The sequence below is a fragment of the Ruditapes philippinarum genome, unplaced genomic scaffold (assembly GCF_026571515.1).
Source record: "Ruditapes philippinarum isolate M1 unplaced genomic scaffold, ASM2657151v2 ctg1234_1_1_1_1, whole genome shotgun sequence".
In the NCBI taxonomy this organism is placed as follows: Eukaryota; Metazoa; Mollusca; class Bivalvia; order Venerida; family Veneridae; genus Ruditapes; species Ruditapes philippinarum.
Window position 1 is genome coordinate 179,767 of NW_026866730.1, and position 20,300 is coordinate 200,066.

Consider the following 20,300-nt stretch of genomic DNA (forward strand, 5'->3'; position numbering starts at 1 on the left):
GTTTATGATACATCAGGAATTTATTCTGTCTATACTGATTCATTGGTTTGCCCAGTTTACCTCAATAGGGATTTGTATTGCTAAGTTCATGGCTAGCCCATCCTCTAGTAAGGCATAAATATTCCTATAACAATTGATTGTGAAATTTAAGCTAAAAAACTGTCTAGTTTCATTATAAGGTTTGATGATTAATGATGACTAAATACTGTCTAGGCTGACACAGTGTAAGATTTATAGAACAGCGGGTAAGGTTTGTGATACATATGGGAAAAATAGTACCTGGGCTGATACTTGTAAGGTGTATGATACATTTAGGCTGATACTGAGTGTAAGGTTTAGGATACATCAAAATAAAAGTTGTTTAGGCTGATACATTGTAAGGTTTGTGATACATTAAAATTTAATGCTGTCCAGGCTGTTACATCGTAAGGTAAATTTGAGATGCATCAGGAGTAAATACTGTTTAGGCTGATACATAGCAATGTTTAGGACTTATTACTGTCTAGACTGATACATAGTAAGGTTTGTGATACATGTGGACTTTATACTGTCTAGGCTGATACATAGTAAGGTTTGTGATACATTAGGACTTTATACTGTCTTGGGTGATACAATTGGTAAGGTTTGTGATGCATTATAACTTTAAACTCTCTAGGCTGATACAATTGGTAAGGCTTGTGATGCATTAGAAGTTTATGATGTCTAGGCTGATACAGAGTAAAGTTTGTGATACATTAGGACTTTATACTGTCTAGACTGATACATAGTAAGATTGGTGATGCATTAGGACTTTATGCTGTCTAGACTGATACATAGTAAGGTTTGTGATACATTAGGACTTTATGCTGTCTAGGCTGATACATTAGTAAGATTTGTGATGCATTAGGACTTTATGCTGTCTAGGCTGATACATTAGTAAGGTTTGTGATACATAAGGACTTTATACTGTCTTGGGTGATACAATTGGTAAGGTTTGTGATGCATTAGGACTTTACACTCTCTAGGCTGATACAATTGGTAAGGCTTGTGATGCATTAGAACTTTATGTTGTCTAGGCTGATACATAGTAAGGTTTGTGATACATTAGGACTTTATGCTGTCTAGACTGATACATAGTAAGGTTTGTGATACATTAGGACTTTATGCTGTCTAGGCTGATACATAGTAAGGTTTGTGATACATTAGGACTTTATGCTGTCTAGGCTGATAATTAGTAATATTTGTGATACATTAGAACTTTATGCTGTCTAGGCTGATACATAGTAAGGTTTGTGATACATTAGAACTTTATGTTGTCTAGGCTGATACATAGTAAGGTTTGTGATACTTTAGGACTTTATGCTGTCTAGGCTGATACATAGTAAGGTTTGTGATACATTAGGACTTTATGCTGTCTAGGCTGATACATGTAGTAAGGTTTGTGATACATTAGGACTTTATGCTGTCTAGGCTGATACATTAGTAAGGTTTGTGATGCATTTGGACTTTATACTGTCTAGGCTGATACATAGTAAGGTTTGTGATGCATTAGGACTTTATGCTGTCTAGGCTGATACAAAGTAAGGTTTGTGATACATTAGGACTTTATGCTGTCTAGGCTGATACATAGTAAGATTTGTGATGCATTAGGACTTTATGCTATCTAGGCTGATACATAGTAATGTTTTGTGATACATTAGGACTTTACACTGTCTTGGGTGATACAATTGGTAAGGTTTGTGATGCATTCTCTAGGCTGATACATAGTAAGGTTTATGATACATTAGGACTTAACACTCTCCAGACTGATAACATTGTAAGGTTTATGATAAATCAGATCTTGAAACTCATTACTGTATAAGCTGATTACACCTGATTCATCAGAACTTGTAATAGTTTCATATGAATTGAACTGTCAAAGATATTCACCCCTGGCTTACTTGTGCCAAATAAGACAACTATGGATTTTGTTCTAATATTTGTTCAACAAGCTTCCAATTAGGTCTCGATTTTAAGTGACATTTATTTGACAGTTTCATGACTAAAATCTGACAATAATCTGGCATTATTTCTGGTTGTATGATATTAACTGCCAGTATTTGACCATAATTGGGAAGAAAACGTGCTCTTTGAGTGCGAGTTTACATGTTGTTACTTTTCTCTTTTAGGCGAAGCAAAAAAATATTTGTTTTTTTAGTAGAAAAGGAAGTCTTATGTATAGTAAATGACTTTTTTCAAACGCTTTTAGTCTTTTATAAAGAAAAAGAATTTTGTATGTTGTGAGAAAATGCTATTCCATTTATAAACTTTTTGTGTACAATTATAATTAATATTGAGTAATACCCACTATTTTGATATTATTTGGAATTTTATAAATTATTAGGCATAATGCAAGACTCGGAGTATGTCTAGAATTATGGTATATTGGTATATCATCTAAAGAAGAATATCAGTAAAGGTTTTTTTTCTTCCATAGCAGGGACAGTTTAAGAGCGGTTTCCCCCTAAGAATTTTTTTTTTTAAATCGGGCAGTTTTCTCTAACATTCAACTTACATCCCTTTTGTGAATTAAAATGCTGTGCTTATTTTCCTCCAAATTAAAGGGAAGGGCCTCTGTCCCTATACCTGCGAAAAAAACCAAAAAAAAACCTGTCAATGATTTTTAAATTCACGCATCCTCAACTTTTCACTGATAATATAAAATATTAATATGAAATTCCTATCAAGGTAGAAATATAGGTCAGAACAAGTAGAATTGTCATAATTAATGGGCAATAAATATTGATGGTTACAGAACAGTTGTTCTTATTTTATGACCCTGAAGGAAAATAACAGGATCTTCTGTAACTAGTGTTTATCAGTAATATAATGTTGCCATCAAATATAATAGCTTTTTTTGTATGTCTCTGTTGACCATGAATCTATTTTCATTCCCCACACAATGAGCTTACATATTGACCATCTAATTGGCAAGTCTTATGGTTTGTTCCTATCATGATCATAGATGTAGGAAGATCTTTTTCTAGAAAATTTAATTTATATGTTTTCCCTATTTTGTTTTTTCCTTCATTAATCTAAAGCCTCAAAGCTAAAAAAAAAAAAAATTTAAGTGTAAGATTTATAACAGTGTGGTGTAGTAAAGGTCCGGCTTTAAAAAAACTTTAAAGTCAGACTCATTTAAAGTGAATTGGTCTACAATTGGCACATTTTCCATAAATATTTGAAAATATTGATAAAAACAATAGTTATGTCTTATAAAATACTTTTAAAAAAAATAATATTGATACAGTTATAAGTGTATTAGTATGAATATTTTGTTGTAGAAATGCTATATATAGATCTCTCAATGTAACTTAACAACATTTATATATAATTCTTTCATGGTTCATAAAATGTTACATATGATTCTACATATATTGTCAGCATAACTATTTATGGTTCCAATATGGAGGATTTGCTTTAAAGTTTATTCCAACCATTGGCACTTAGAGCATTGAAATCTATTGCACTCAAAATAGATTTGTTTGTGTAAACATCTTTTATTTAACCTTGACTGCTGAAAGCTTTCTGCTTATTTGAATCTCTTTCAAGTTTGCTTCACTGAACGGACAATTGTAGCGTAGTTTTAGCATAGAAGTGCATGGCCTACACTTTTTTCTCAAAGAATTATGTAATAAAAAAGTAAAGATTTTTTATTTGCCTGTACATAACCTCCTGCTGCATTTTATTATAATAATCACCTGAACATAATTTTCATACAAAATACTTGTACCAGAATTGCCAAAACTGGCAAAACACTTCTCACAATCCAGACCAAAACATGATTTTCTTGGGGTTGCATGGTTAGAAATATCAGCTTACAATCAATTTATGGTCGAGGGGTTAGAGTCGATGACTTCTTATCCAGTTACCTTCGATCCCTGGGAGATGCTTTGGTATTTTATCGCGGAGGAAGGTAGTCTAGTACTGGTGTAACTCTCCAGGAACGATGGTTAGGAAACTACCCGCCTATATGACTGAAATACTGTTTGAAAAAGGCGTAAAATGAAACAAACAAAGTTAACAAACAAACAATCAATTTATAAGTCTATACACTCATGAACAAGAACTAATACTTGTATATGTCATTATAAGAAAATTTCACAATGGTATATATTAACATAACTTGGAACCTATGATGTCACAAGGGTTACAGTGACAGATAGATGCTTTCACCACTAAGCCTTATCACCCCACTCCTCCCTCTGGCCTGTTACAGACTTTCTGAGTCACACACAGCTGCTTCAACAACTTAAGATTGGGTTGCCTGGCAACTAATGTTTTCTTAGACAACCAAATAGTTTTATATTGTTTTCCCCTCCTGATCTGCAGACAATATGCTGTTATACATCATGTAATAAACAATATGTTAGAGACTTTATTAATTCTAAATAAACATCAAGACCATGATTTGGTAGTCTGTGGTGAAAAAATTATTGCAGAAAACCATTAGAAATCACTTGAAAACCAATTCATAAAGCTATAATCTATGTGTCATATTTAAAGTCATATCTGTATTTCCTTCATAAAAAGTTTATTGAACAATTGATGTTTTTATCTTTATAAGCTCATCAAAAATTTAATATTAAAGGTAATGTCTTTTTGCTCTGTATTTCAGGCAGTGGAAAAGTCAATTCGACATTTTGATTTTGTCTCCATGGCTGAGATAAGCTATAATAAAAATGACCTTTAAATAAGATATTTATCCTTATTCAAAGAAATTTATATCAGGTCATTAATCTATATTATTAATGTATTTTTAGATATATTTTTGTGTATGATAATTAGCTTAAAAAAAGTAAAGGAACTGTTGTATGACATTTCCATTACCTCAATTCAAAAAACCATTTTTCCCCCACTTTTCCAGACAGCTGTAGAAAAACCCCTTTCGACTTAAACCCTCAATATATCTCAATACCAATTTACATATCTTGCATGAACTTGTCCATGTTTCAATAAAAAAACCATTAATCATTTTTAGGGAAATTTCAAATAAAAAACAGAGTGAATAGCATACAGTACATATATAACAATGATCAGATGGCATAAATTATATTGGCTGTTGCTGATCTTGGTCTGCTGTGGTTGTATGGGTTCAATTCCCGCCAGCAGGCAAGGTTGAAAAAGAAAAGTAGGCTTCGTGGTCATATCCATGAAGAAAACTTGAAACTCATGATTGTATAAGGTACTTATTTCGCTTCTTGGAATTTCTGAAGTTTCCTAGAATGCTGCATAATTTTTCACTGATAAAAGCCAGAGGGCTTTTTCCCAAAATAGCTGGAAATGGTCCTGCAGAGCTAAATATCTGTGAACATAAATATAGTTTCCCAAAAATTTGCCATGTTGATAAACGCTGGAGCAATATCATCAATAAAGAATACCATGGGCACTTTATCTTTTCCTATCTCCACTGTTAGAGAGCATCCTATAAACACAGGAATTATTGGAAATTACCTATTGAAAACATGCTTTGTATTGATGTGGCAGAAAAAAAGACAAAATCTGTTTTGTAAAACATTTGGGTAGTTAGTGAAGTAAAACTATTGGATAGCTTTGGATGTAACTTAAGTTAATTGGATTTTAAGTTTCCACGGCGGATTATTTATGTGTGATTTTTTTCCCATTGATTTCAAGTTAAATTTTATTGATTTGATTCATTAGAGACCATGCATTAAACTGGATGATTTTTTAAAGCTTGACTTTTTGAAGCATAGGGAATGCTATAGTGCTCACCTGGGTGTCCCGGGTCACACTGTGGTTAAATTTTTGACTGCAGGTTGGTATCTCCAAAACCACTAAGGACTTCTCTTAAAAAAAATTGACGCCCATATGGAAGATTGGGTAACCAAATGCTGCAGTAACTACTTTAATTACTTACTACTTACTTACTTCTTTGAAAGCACAAAAGGAGGTCACTATCCAATGCCCATAAAGCTAACATGGACTTTGACAGAGTTATGGCCCTTAATTTTGAACTTTAAAAAGCTGCATTATCCAGACTCTTTCTTTTAAGTATCAAGCACTTAGAAAATAGTCAAACTGACAGCTCTTGGATAATTATCAGGGTTTTTTTTCATGTAAATGATATTTTTATTCAGAGTTGTTTATAGATTCTTCTATTTAGTTTAAAATCATTTTTATGCACTTTTTATGTTGTCTCAGGTGTGAAATATGTTGTGATATTTAGTTAAGATAAGATAAGATAAACATATTGAGATAAGATAAACACAGGGTGTAATTATATGAGACTTATCTAAGTTAAGAACTTAAATTCATGGGAAAACATATGCTATATTTTGTAAAATTCAGTGTATTATAATTCTCAGTGATAAATATGAAAAGGTTTGCAAATTCAGATATATGGATTGCTTGGCTTGAATTTAATGCACCTGCATGGTTTGAAAATTGCAATAATACATAAGGTAATCAAGACAACTTTTGTTTTTGTACTTTTTTACTTTTACAAGGTTGATTTTGGTATCTGATTATTGACCATGATTGATTAGAATATAAGATGAAAGTGCCGAGTAAAATTGAAATGTTTCTTGATTACTTACATTGTAAAACACATCCTTAACATTGCTGATCCATGTTAGATAGTGATGAAATTTTCCTGGAAAATGAGAGACTTTAATATATAAACAATGTCAAAACAGAAAGACCTTAATTTGTATTTGGTCATAAAATTTATTACATATTATACTTTAGGAAACTTTTTTCAATTTCTTTTGAGATTCAACTATAAAAAAGTCACATTGTTTCAAAAAAATTTTAAATATAAAGGGAGATAATTTTTTTTTTTATTATTTCTAATTTTATTTATTATTTCTTATTAGTAATACTCCCCCTTTTCGGGATTTAGTTGGATTCCACACCATATATAGAATATTATACTATTAAATATCAAGAAAAAATAACTACAAATATATATCATGCATAATAAAGCTATACTGCAATAATAATAATAAATAATGATAATTATTTTAGCACCTTTCTAGCTATGTTAGTTTATAAACAGCACAAAATATTTGCTTTATTAATGAGAAATTTGTCAGGAATTGTTAGGAATGTGTCTAATGAGTCACAGATTTGGTTCAGCAAAAAAAATGTTGTGAAAATTAAGTCTTTATGTATGGTCAGTAGCCTTTAAATTATGGAGAGGACTGATTGTCTTATATATTAAGGGAAAAAACACTAACAATGTAAAATATATCAGGGGAAAATTGACCCATTTAGATATAAAACTGCTGATTCATAAATGACTAGGTGGACAAAGGCCAATTTAACCTCTCCAGAAATGGCATGTTGGCCAAAACCCCTTTAGCATCTAAGGCTGCTAATGCAAAAGTGACTAGATAGACAAAATCTCTTTAGCCCATATTAAGACTACTTATCCATAAATAACCAGGTGGACAGAATCACCATAAACCTCAAAGGCTGCTGCTCCAAAATGGCCAGGTGGACAAAAGCTTCTTCAAACTCTGGGATTTGGCTGATAAAAAATAAATGTCTTGGTGGAAAAAAGCCTCTTACCTCTTTGAATTCTGATCATTTATGATATTAGGTGGACATACCCTTTATTGACTAGGTGGACAAATTAGTCCATTCAACCTGCAAATAAGACTGAGCATGCTGAACAAAAGTCCCTCATGTTTGCTGGTCTAAACTTGACCAGGTGGACCAAAGCCTCTTCAACAACTGCTGCATCAAAAGTAGCCAGGTGAAGAAAAGGCCATTTTCTCTAAGACTGCTGGATCAAAAAATGGCAAAGTGAACATAAGACCCTTACCTGTAGGATTCCAGGATCGAAAGTGACAAGGTGAATAAAATGCCCTTATCACTAAGACTGCTAAGGTGGATAAAAGCTTACAGCCTTACCATTGGCAAAAAAAACAAACCAACCTGAAGATATTTTTAAGGCATATAAGTTATTACTTTAGCATTTATGATATCTGTGAGATGCATACATTTAAGTCAATGTTATTGATATTCTTCAATGAGGGGGAGCAGTGACCTAGTGGTTTAAATGTCTGCCTCTCAATTCAAATGCATTGGGGACTTACTGGGTTCATGACCAATGTTTCCTCAAATGACACCAGTACTGGTTTTAAGTTCCAGGAAATTGACTGAGCTTCAAGCTTTGAATTAATGTATTTATACTAAGCTGAACTTAATCTGGCTTCAAAATCAATTTTCAGTCAGTTAGACCCCCAATACAAGATGTGATGGCAGTGAACTTTCATTGATATCAGATTCAGAATGCAACTGTTCTTGTAAAGAAACAACAAAGTCAGATTTTAGTTTCTCCAGGGGTATAGCTTAAAGACACAGTTGAATTTGGAACTGGAACAAATAGATTCATGTTATGATAAGTCAGTTTGCATTGATGACATACGCTATTTAGTCTGTTTAGAAATGATGGCACTCAGCTATATTCTTTTCTGAAATAAGAAGTTTTTATTTCATTATGAGAAGTTTTCTTTTATGAGATAAAGATATGTCACATGGGAAAAAAATGTGGTTAATATCAAGCATATAAAGAGAATGTTCATATATAGAATTAATGGTCTGAATTACTATTAATGCAGATATATTGTAGTTCATAGCTGAAGTTTTGCAAACAGTTATTAGCTCAATTAGTTTAAGACAATATGCTAGTGGAGAAGCAACAGTATTTCAAAGTCGTACCAGGCTTTACTATTATATCTACCCACATCATTACTTAAGTTGCCCCTCAAACATGCAATGGACAATTATAGTGCAACTACTAGTATTTCATTTCACCAAATAAACAGTGAAGTATAGGTTAAAATACTTAAAATTCATAACAGAAATCAGGATAATGTATACACATTTGTCAGAAAATGTCTGTAGAATTGTTTATATTACCACTTGTGGTGCACCAGCTTCTAGAGAAGGTTTGAATGTTATATGTAGGTGAAATAAGTTATTAAAGAGATATGATTTGATAGGTGGTTATAATTATTAGCTTGTGGAATTTCCACAAAATTGTTAGAAAAAAAACCCCAGACATTTATCCTTAACACTGTAAAAAATTATTTCAAAATATTTAAAGATAATTTTTGTAAGACTTATATAACTTATCTCATCTAAGGTCTCCTGCATATATTGTCTAACAAAATTCATACACACAACAATAGAAGCTTGATACAATTTATAAGCTTTAAATATTGGGCTTTTGAAAATGTTATCAATCCAGCCATAAAGCAAAAGAACCATGAGAGATTGTTCAGGTTGATTGGCCAATGACTTACTTTTTGGAAACTATAACACTAGTTAAAAAGCTTTTGAGAAATAAAAAGAAAAGCATTTCTGGGACATATTGGGCGTCTAGACATGAGTTACTTATATTATATTTGGGATTTATTCTGGACAAATTAATGTCTGAACACCACAGCTCTTAAAAAGATTTATAGTAATAATAATACTTTGTTTCTAGGCAACAGCACTTAATCAAGATTTTAGAAATTTTCCCCGACTACACCCATTTTAATCATAATTATGTTTCTCAGAATAAAATAAATGTCAGTAAATGCATGTGGTTCTATAAAGAAATCAAGGTCAAGATTTATAAAATTATAAATATGTCAAGGTCAAGGTTTATTAAATAAATCAAGGTCAAAGTCCATGATATATAAACTTTTAAGAAGATATAATTATATAGTTCTGAATTTCCATATCCATGCACTGTCACAATAACACCGTATAATTTTTTTTTTTATCTACTTTTAATTACATGTATATTATAAAAAACATTTGTAATGCTAGCATTATGGAATGCAAAGGTCATGCAAAATCATTATAAATTGAAAGTTTGCCATAATAAATATTGTTAAAAAACATTGCTTAGATTTTATTAGACATTGTTACTGTAAATCTTGTTATTTCATGTCAGAAAATTAGGAATTCACTATAAACTGGCTTCTTAAGGTATCAATATGGCTGTTCTCCTCAGAAATAAATAAAAATATACAAAACCTGTCCAGGAAATCTTGCTTTGGTCTTACCACACTCAATATCTTTAATGGACTTGTCCATTCTTTAATCTGGGCAAAACCATTCATCATTTTTAGGGAAAATTTGAAATATACATATTGTTTGAATTATTGTAGCAAACATTTATGCAGATCATGATCAGACAACTAGGACAATTGCTGGCTGACTTTGGTCTGCACTGATCACATGGATATATTTTGTAACTGCTAGCATTTTGTAACTGCTAGCATACTAGGAGTTAAAGAACTTCGTTGAAAAGATATTAAACTTTCTGTAGAACATTTCATACGATTTTCTCTACTTTTCTATCTGTAATAATCTATAGAATTTCCATATAAAGCAGACATTTTTTTCATTATTAGCTGTGAGAAATGGCATTACTGAGATATCTATTGGCAATAAAAATTGACATATGGTATGAAAGGAGATACTTCTTGCTTAAAAAAGGGGCAGAAGACTCTAGAAACATTGATATAATGTGTTTATTTGACTACTGAGACAATAATAAACTGGAGCAAATAGATCTTAGAAAGTGCGTAGGAACATCTAATGGTTTTCTTTGACTGTTAAATTGCTGGTGAAGACGTCAATGCAGAATAGGGGTCTGATTGTGTAATAGTTGTATTTTAGGAAAAGATCAATCTTACATTATTTATTATTTCATTTATTTCTGTATTATGGTCTGATCAGTGGGCATTATATAAAGAATGAAACAACATGATTATATTGAACAAAGTACATTGCAATTCATAAAATTGTATATCATGGTTAAGTGATATTATAGGTAAATGTATTGAATTAATTTTCAATTAAAACAGTGTGCTACTTATGTAACAAGTTTGATTAAGAGCTGTCTTAGTCAGCTACATATGTCTTTATAATATGCAAGTTTGCAAGAGGTTTTTTAGCAGTTGTGGAAGATTTGTTCAATTGTTCAAATGGTAGGAAAGTAAGAATTTTTGACTGGTTGAATTGCATCTGCAAACAATAACAACATATCAGCTTAGAGCTATATGTCTCTGTCTCTGGATAATGCTCTAAATAGGAATAATTCAGGCCAAGGTCACTTGCAAATGTCCAAGGTCAGATAAAAAAATGAAAATTTGAGTTTTAATTCTTCAATTGATTTAATATAAATGCTCACTGTTGTGAGGCAGGTGTGTGTAATTGTAACAAGTTTGCCATCTTGTAACAAGTTTGCCATCTTGTAACAACTTTGCCATCTTGTTGTACTTCATTTTTTACTGTTTCAGTAATTGATTACACTGGATTTATTGAAGCGTATTGTAAAAAAATGTTTATGATGAATTAATCAGTGAGTTCAATGCCCAAGAAATTTGAGTAATTATATATTCATCTATTACACTGTAAATGAAGGTGATTTCCGAAAATTTATCAGTGTGCATTTTGAAAAACTTCGCCCTATTTTGATTGTCAGATTGGAGTCGAGGCGGTGGTGGGGGAAATAATTTGATGATTACAAGTTAGATCGCTAGGGAACGGTGTTTCACTGCCTGCAATTGTTCCATATCGAGACAGATAGTTCAGACATTTTTATGAATATTCATGAGAAAATAATAACACATTCAGAAAGCAGCCATTGAAAAAGCATATTTCTATTGTCCGACTTTTAATTGAATCAATTGGCAGTCTGGCACAGGTTGTATGAATTCCGCTTGAAAAATATGTTTTGGAGCCTTTGTTTTTATGTCGCCTTGAAAAAGGCGGTTACTTTTGACGGCAGGCGTCGGTGTCTGCATTGACGTCCCTTAAGTCTTGTCTGGAGCATAACTCAGTCACTATAAGTCGGATTGACTCCAAACTAGGTATGCATGCTTCTTTCAATGACCTAAAGTGCAGTGCACAAGAATCGTTACCCTGCAGTTCTTAATTTTGCCTGAGTTATTGCCCTTTGTTAATATTTTCATACTTTTTTTTTGTCCGGGCCATTTCTCCTAAACTTTAAAAGCTAAGTATAATGGACTTGTTTCTCTCTAGATATTATTATTTTAATTATATTAACAAGATAAATCATTCAGGAATTAGGATTTGTATTGAATCATTTATATACGTATTAAATATGAGTTGTTTTTTTTAAATGTTGAAAGAAAGTAAAAGATCTGGACAAAAAGTTTTCCCTTGGAAGCAAAATATTACATGAAAATTGCCACCTCCAATCCTTTGCCTGCTGGCAGCAACTGATTCTAGCCATCAAGGATCGGATGACCAGTGCATCTCTAGAACAGCTGACACATCCATGTTGTATGAACATAGTTTGCACTGTTTGCTATTCAGTCAGTTTATAATTTTAAATTTTAAATTTTCTTTAAAATAATGAATGGTAGTTGTCCAAATTGAAAAATGGACAAGTTCAGTCAAGATTTAGTCTGTATTCATCACACTGTTTGTAATGTTACAAGTATGTCTGATCACCTTGTACAGTGTTAGGAATTAGGACTTCTTATATAGTCTGTAAGGTTGTTGCAACAAATGGACAGATTATAACACCATGTACAGATTGCAATGTCCTCATGAAGATTCAAGCTCTCAATAGAAAGTTTTGTGGTTCTGCTGCAGGCCTCCTTACTGATGAAATAATCTATGAAAAAAAATCCTTCAACACTAAAGTTGGAAAGTCACCATATAAAAAAACAAACTTTTGAAATACATCAAACAAAAAATAAAAGATGAAAATGGCAGAATGAAACTCAGCTGTACTCTAACTGATTGCTAAATGAAGTTGTAGGAGTCTCTGGAATACTTTGATAATATAATTAAAGCAGCAGTTTTCCTTTCCTATTATTTTAAATAACCTATAATTACATAGCTTGTTCTCATTTTGTGAACATATTTGTCTGCCTGCCTAGAGAGAACAGTTTAACATACTTCTAATGCATAAGAAATTGCATGTTTTGTAAGTGTCCTTTTCTGATATTGACAAAAACATTGTAGACAAGAATATCCGCCAATAATGATTTGAAAGTTTTCTAGCAGTTTTTAGCTATAACCTTAAACTGCTAAATGTCTCAAATTGACTTGCTCAGCTTCTATTTCGGAAGTGTCCATTATCAATTGTAGTCATACATATCAAGATGAAATTTTGAAGTTCAAGGTCAGCCATGTCAGACTGTATGGTGTGCTGTAACTATAATGGAGGCTTTTAAGGTTTCTAGCAGGTTTAAGGTTAACAAAATATTAATTTTAGCATTTTAAAACATTCAACAGTGATTTTTGGCTGAGTTATGGCCCTTTAATGAAAAAAAAAATATTGGCTTGTTAATGTTATTTGTGTCTCCTGGTACACAGCAGCTGCAACATGATACAAAGTAACCTTGACATATAGGGAACAAAGTGTCCAATCACCCCTCAATACAAGTGTTGAATTGGCTATCATCAGGTGGCCCACATGTGATCACTGATCGCTCTTGTAAAGTATTCAGTTTTTGTTACTAAATGAAGACAAATTTTGAAACAAGATCTTAACATATGACCAAAAAAATTAAATGGGTTATAAAAGTTTCAATTAAAACAGATACGGTAATTTAAACCAGCCGTAATTTAGCCTTGAAACCAACAAAATTTTAAGGATTACTGTTAAAAACTAAAGAAAATGATAAAATCATCAAAAATTTAATGTAGTTGGAAATGTTTTGGTCTCTGGGGGCAATTTAGACTTTGTCTTGTCATTTATCAACTTTAGACATGAATGCTCAACAGAATTGAGTAAACTGTTCATCTGTTTTTTATGTTCAACTACTTTGCATAATTGAAACAACAGTTTAATTACAGAAGACAAAAGAGAACTGTTTATTTGAATTGAATAAATAGTTAAACTTTAAAAGAATTGAAATAAAAAGATGGCTTCTGTCAAACAAATACTTAAGTTTATAATTACTTTTGACATAATATCTCTGAGATAAGCCAGACCAGGTCTTTTTTCCCCAATATTTTTGCACCGCAACTGTTGAAATTTGAGGTAAAAACATTGTAATATGTCCAGATTAGGAATTCACTCAGTTTAATTAAATTTGCAGTGTTTAGAAGATTCTAAGTAAAGAACATTCATGTCCTAAAAAATAATATATCAATACCATCCAAGGTCATCAGCTGAATTGATTTGAAATTATTATTAATTTTTGTCAATTTGAAGTAACAGAGTCTTGATTATTTCCTGTATAATATATCGTATATTATGATTGAAGATAGCCCAGCATGGTATTTGATAGACATGGTAATTATGAGTACTATTGTAGATGAGTTTTTCGAGGAAGTTCATATTGAATCCTCCATTTCCTGTCAGTCAGCTTCCGTCTGCACATCTCTTCAACTTGACAGAAAATAAATAACCATTATAAACTATGACCTTTAGCAGATGAGAAACCAGAAGACTGATTAACCCTGTATAGTAGTAAATTGTTGTCTCCCCTCCTTCAGAGACTGAATGACTCTGTTTGATATATTGATAAAAGGTTGTCTCCCCTGTTTGTACGTCAGTGTTATATAAGTGAAAGGGGTTGTTTCCCATGTTTATGGCTCTATTTATTATATTTTTTATGTGGGCCCGAAGCAATAAGATAAAGGTTGTCACCCGCCCGCCTGTTAGAATTTTCCTTAATTTTTCTTTTTCTTTTTACTCTTTTCATAAAGAATCTATGTCACCAGCCATTAGTTTACTAAAATTTTGTCCCTGACTTACAAAGTACTGGTATATATAATTGTCATCATCACTAAATTATAGTCATCACTAATTTCACAGTAATAGCATATTTCCATGTTGTCAAAGTTGACCTGTGTTTATACATCATTCAGTCCTTTACAAGGAAGTTTTCGGCCAAAATATTTTATATCTTTATTAAGAGTCATAGTGAAATAGGATAATATTTTACTCATTACTATGAATAAGTTTTGGGTAGTCCATTAATGTATGTCTGAAAAAATTGTCAATTTTTTAATGTTTTTGACTGTAGACAAAATAATTTTTATGTTTTAAATGTTAAAGATAGTATGAATCATAATGTAACTAGAACTATAACAAGTAGTACTTTACAGTATTAACATTAAAAACTTTAACTCAAATTATTTGTCCGTAAATTGAATATGGATTTTGATAATTCTCATCATGTTTTGAAGCAAATGATATGATATATATGAGCGGAATTAACAGTTGAACAAGAAAATAAATATGGTTAGTAAATATAGTACATTTTTTTTAGTCAATATGAGAGGAGAACAATATACATAATATTTTACAATTACAACAATTGATAATTTCATATGTTTTACATTTATCTCTGACTGTACTGAATGCCGAGCTTTCATCTTTTCATCACTTCCCTGGAGTTACCCCTGATATGTTTCTGATAATCCAAACAATCTTGATTAATTTTCAACATCTGTTTATGAAAATTGCATGAAGCATTTGTCACAGGCCGTGAATCTTCACATTTACAGTCTGCAAGTTTTATAAGTGTTGCTTAATTTAGAGAAAAAACATTTTTAAATTTTTGTTTGAAACTTTTTTTGAAACTTTTTTTTGAATTACTCGAGTTATAAAATGTTACACTGACTGTACATCTGGACAGTTTGCAGACTTTGCGCTCATTGGTAGCTTAAGAGTAATACTGGAACATGTAAAATGGAATCGAAAATTGCAATGGTAGAAACGGTATGTAGTTTTTTTGTATAAGAAATATTTTTTTGACAGTCTGACTTATGTTTTTATAGTTATAATATATCATCTGTTTTAAAAACAGACAACAAACAAACAAAAGAAAAACAACAAGGGGTATTTTGCATGAAAAATTGCTGCAAGAACATGTTAGTTATATGGTTGTAATGCACTTGTCAAGATAAATTGAATTTGGAACAGTCCATTTCAAAGTAATATAGGAGTTTTCAATATAAATATTAAAATACAAAAATTGAGCTTCTGAGTTAGTATATATAGAGGGTAATCAGTTTATGTTCCAGCATATTTAAAAGGTGAATGCAGGTTTTTGAGAACCTTTAAATATATCATAAAAGTGCCAACAGACTTCTATAGTGTCATGAATATTGATCTTTGAATCTGCATTCATTTAACAAAATGACTCTTTAGTGAAATCAATACCTTTAAACAATGGCTGAAAGGCATTTGGTGATTACCTATAGGCAAACATCAATACGGATGTAACTGTTTAGATAAAATAATTATTTTTAATGCTACCATTATTTTAAATTATATATGAACATTGTTGGTTTGTTTGCCTATGGCTCTGAACTTCCAACTTGTTCACAAATGTATGTAAAGTGCTCAGTGACACACAATTCATCTTTTATTCTCTTTTGTTTACATTGGTTACCTTTGATTTTTCCATTGCAGTGTTCCCATTTACGCACATATGTGCGTATTTTACGCATAAATTCCAAAATTCACGTACAGAAATTTAGACAAGAGGGTAAAAATACGCACAGAAAGTCAGGAACTTAATCATGTATAATTCAAAAATTATTCTTTTGAACAATTTCTCATACAAAAATCACTTAAAAAGCATTGAAATTGATGAAATGTGAGAAAATCTCCCAATTCACAATGAAGTTTACAGACCCCCCTCTGGGAATTATTGCCGTAAATTACAAATTTGAAATTTTTGTTTTACGATGCCTGTAAGTATAGCCAATGAAAAACAATCTTGAAATATTAAAAAAATATTAATTCTAATATAATTGTAATCAGCAGCAACTGGAATTGTGAATGTTTCTGCAGAAAACAGACAAATTTTCATTTGTCACATATTTTCGCGATGCCGATTTTGTTAAATAAAAACATCACCAAAAAGGAAGCTTTGTTTTGTTCAAAGGTGTGGTGTAACAATTTATATGCTGTTTATAAATTAAAATAACTTAAATAATAGTTACATTAATTGAGATGGGGATATATGCCAGTATGTGTTGGTCACAATGAATTTTACCTAAGGGGGGGGGGGGTGTGGAGTGAATATTATTGTACAAATTTATGTACCCCCTGAATTTTTATTTTACCCCCAGTTTTCAAAGGTAAGGGGTAAAAATACTCTCAATGAAAAATAGAAGTGGGAACACTGCATTGTTTACAATGGTTCATCAGATGTGTTTTTTCTTTAATTGACATGGTTTGCCTTTGTTTTCTTGTGTTTACATGGTTTAGGTTAGATTGGTGATCTTTGTTTACTGGTGTTAACAAGTTAACACCCATGTTTACATGGTGTATTCGATGTTTTCTAAAGTAAACATTGCTACAACCAGAGTTTACATGGTGTATCTGGTGTTTTCTTAGTAAGTTTACATTGTTTAAACCAGTGTTTACATGATGTATACGGTGTTTTCCAAAGTTTACATCGATAAACCAGTGTTTACATGATGTATACGGTGTTTTCTAAAGTTTACATTGTTTAAACCAGTGTTTACATGGTGTATCTGGTGTTTTCTAAAGTTTACATTGTTTAAACCAGTGTTTACATGATGTATACGGTGTTTTCTAAAGTTTACATTGTTTAAATCAGTGATTTCATGGTATATCTGGTGTTTTCTAAAGTTTACATTGTTTAACCCAGTGTTTACATGGTGTATCTGGTGTTTTCTAAAGATTACATTGTTTAAACCACTGTTTACATGGTGTACCCAGGGTGTTTTCTAAAGTTTACATTGTTTGAACCAGTGTTTACATGGTGTATCTGGTGTTTTCTAAAGTTTACATTGTTTAAACCAGTGTTTACATGGTGTATCCTGCATTTTACATGGTGTTTTCTTAAGTTTACATTGTTTTACCCAGTGTTTACATGGTGTATCAGGTGTTTTCTAAAGATTACATTGTATAAACCAGTGTTTACTTGGTATACCCAGGGTGTTTTCTAATGTTTACATTGTTTTAACCAGTGTTTACATGGTGTATCTGGTGTTTTCTAAAGTTTACATTGTTTAAACCAGTGATTACATGGTGTATCCGGCGTTTTCTAAAGTTTACATGGTGAACCAGTGTTTGCCAGTATATACTTGGTTTTCTGGTATTATCAGTGTTTACATGGTTTACAAGTGTTTAATTATTGTTTTTTGTTTTGTTTTTACCAGTGTTTACATGATTTTTTTTTTGGTGTTCCAGAATTTACATGGTTTTCTAATGTTTAGATGTTTAATTTTCTTCAAGTAGTTAATCTTTAAATTCCTAAAATGTTTGTGTTCACTTTGTTAATAAGTTTTAAATGTTTTAAAAAATAGGACAAATTATGAAATCATTTTCTCTCTGTTGGAAGGCACTTACCAGATAATGCAATATCACTTTGCTGTTTCCAATAGGGATTAGCCTAGTTAATTTTTGTATTTAAGTTTGTTGGTTGGAACAGTGACTTTTACTTCTCTGTTGTTTTGAAGGTTTTGTTTTATGCTCTTCATTGGTAGTTCTTTGTGAAAGGATTTTTACAGCTTCATTTATTGACCAATATCTTTCATGTTTGGTAGGTCTGTATTGTTGATGGTCCTTAAATTTTGGATAGAGGTGGTGCTTAAATTTCATCATGCAACAGAAATTCTGTCACTTTAAATCCTACGGTTTCTTCTAGCAGCTTCATTTAATGATATCTTTCATAATTCATAATCATTTGATAGGAAGATACATTGAATGTTCCTCATACTTTATACTTCTTACCTGGTTTGATTTGTAGTTTAGTAAATTCTTTGAAACATATATTATTTGAATGAATTTTACCAGGTTTGATTGGTAATTTTATTCAGTTCTTTTGAACACATATATTATTTGAATGAAAACTGCAATTACATAATGTCAGCTTATTATTGATGTATTATATGATGCATGCTGAAAGCATTTTCTTTGGAATTGAATATTTTATAAAGGATTAACTAAATATTAATTAGATGTAATTAGAAAATGTGTTGTAAATTAACAATTACTATACAATGCAACCTCTACAGAGCAGCCCTCTGTAGACCAGTAACTTCTCAAAAACAGCCAGTTCTTCCCAAAGTAGGACACAATTAACCCAAAATAAGACATAATTAACCCAAAGTAAGACATAATTAACAATAGCTTCAACCAATCTAGAGCAGATTCTCACCACCAAACAACCAAAAAAATTTCTTTCAAATACATCCTGGGTGAACCCATGCATACTTATTTACATATACACTGAACAGTAGTTCAGTGGTCAGTTGTAACCCGTGGGTTCTGATGATGGTTTACTTAATATTCTGTAGAGGTTTAATTGTATTTATAAATGTATTAATGCAATTAAGATACCTGAAATATATACCGATAATTTTCAAGAAATAATATTGGCTTTAAGCAGAATGCATGTCTGCGTTTTTGTCACATTAATAAATCATCATTTCTTAAGGCCTATTATGCTCAATTAGAAAAAAAGAAGTTTTACATAAGTATATAAAAAATTGTGCAAAATAGGGCAAACAGGAAAGGATGCAAGAAAACAACAAATTAAATTATATGCCTTTTTTGTTTTGCAATTGTGTTTCCAACATTTTAATCTTGATATTTATGAAAAAAGAAAGAACTTCATTTATGATAAAGTACCTCTCTTAAATACAGTATTAAGATGAACATGTATATAAAACTACAAGACTTGCATAACATAATTTCAAATCACCTTTTTATACAAATTTCAAGCCATATTAAATTATTTATATATATTGAATTTGCCAACTTTTATGCTTGTGAATATTGCACAATAACTATTGATTCCCATGTATTCGATTAATATGTGTACATTACCTCTTGACATGTGGGTAACCCAATTTTCATGTGAAAAAATGTGGGCATACAATTTTCTTTGAAACTCAATTTTTGAAAAGACAACATATCTGATGAAACAGTCAATCCAAATCAGTTTGATTTTAATGTTAACTTACTTGTTATTTAAAATGGCTACCCTATGATAATTTATGGACAATCAGATCTTTATTTAGAACATTTTCTAAATTTACCTGAAAATGAACATGAGTCTGGTGGTGACTTCTAAGCTAATTCTCACATTACATGTAAATAGTCTTCCCTCAAGTTTGGTTACTTGGTTCAATTGTATAATGCACTTCAATAAACTGTTCCACCCTTGTTAATAGTTAATTGTCAATATATTTAGCATATACGGAAAAATTTCCTGTTCTAAGGTTTGAAAAATCATTAAAAGATTGACACATCTGGATGATACCATAAGTTATCTATTTCCAATGCTTTTATTGGCAAATTTTATTGGAATAAATACCTGTTAAAGTATGAGGCT

General features: G+C 31.2%; 1 protein-coding gene across 3 annotated transcripts in view; it reads left to right on the forward strand.

Annotated features, from left to right (window-relative positions):
- Nucleotides 1-20,300, forward strand: part of LOC132733523 (multiple C2 and transmembrane domain-containing protein 1-like) — a 129,547-nt gene that overhangs the window by 51,118 nt on the left and 58,129 nt on the right. The window lies entirely within an intron of this gene.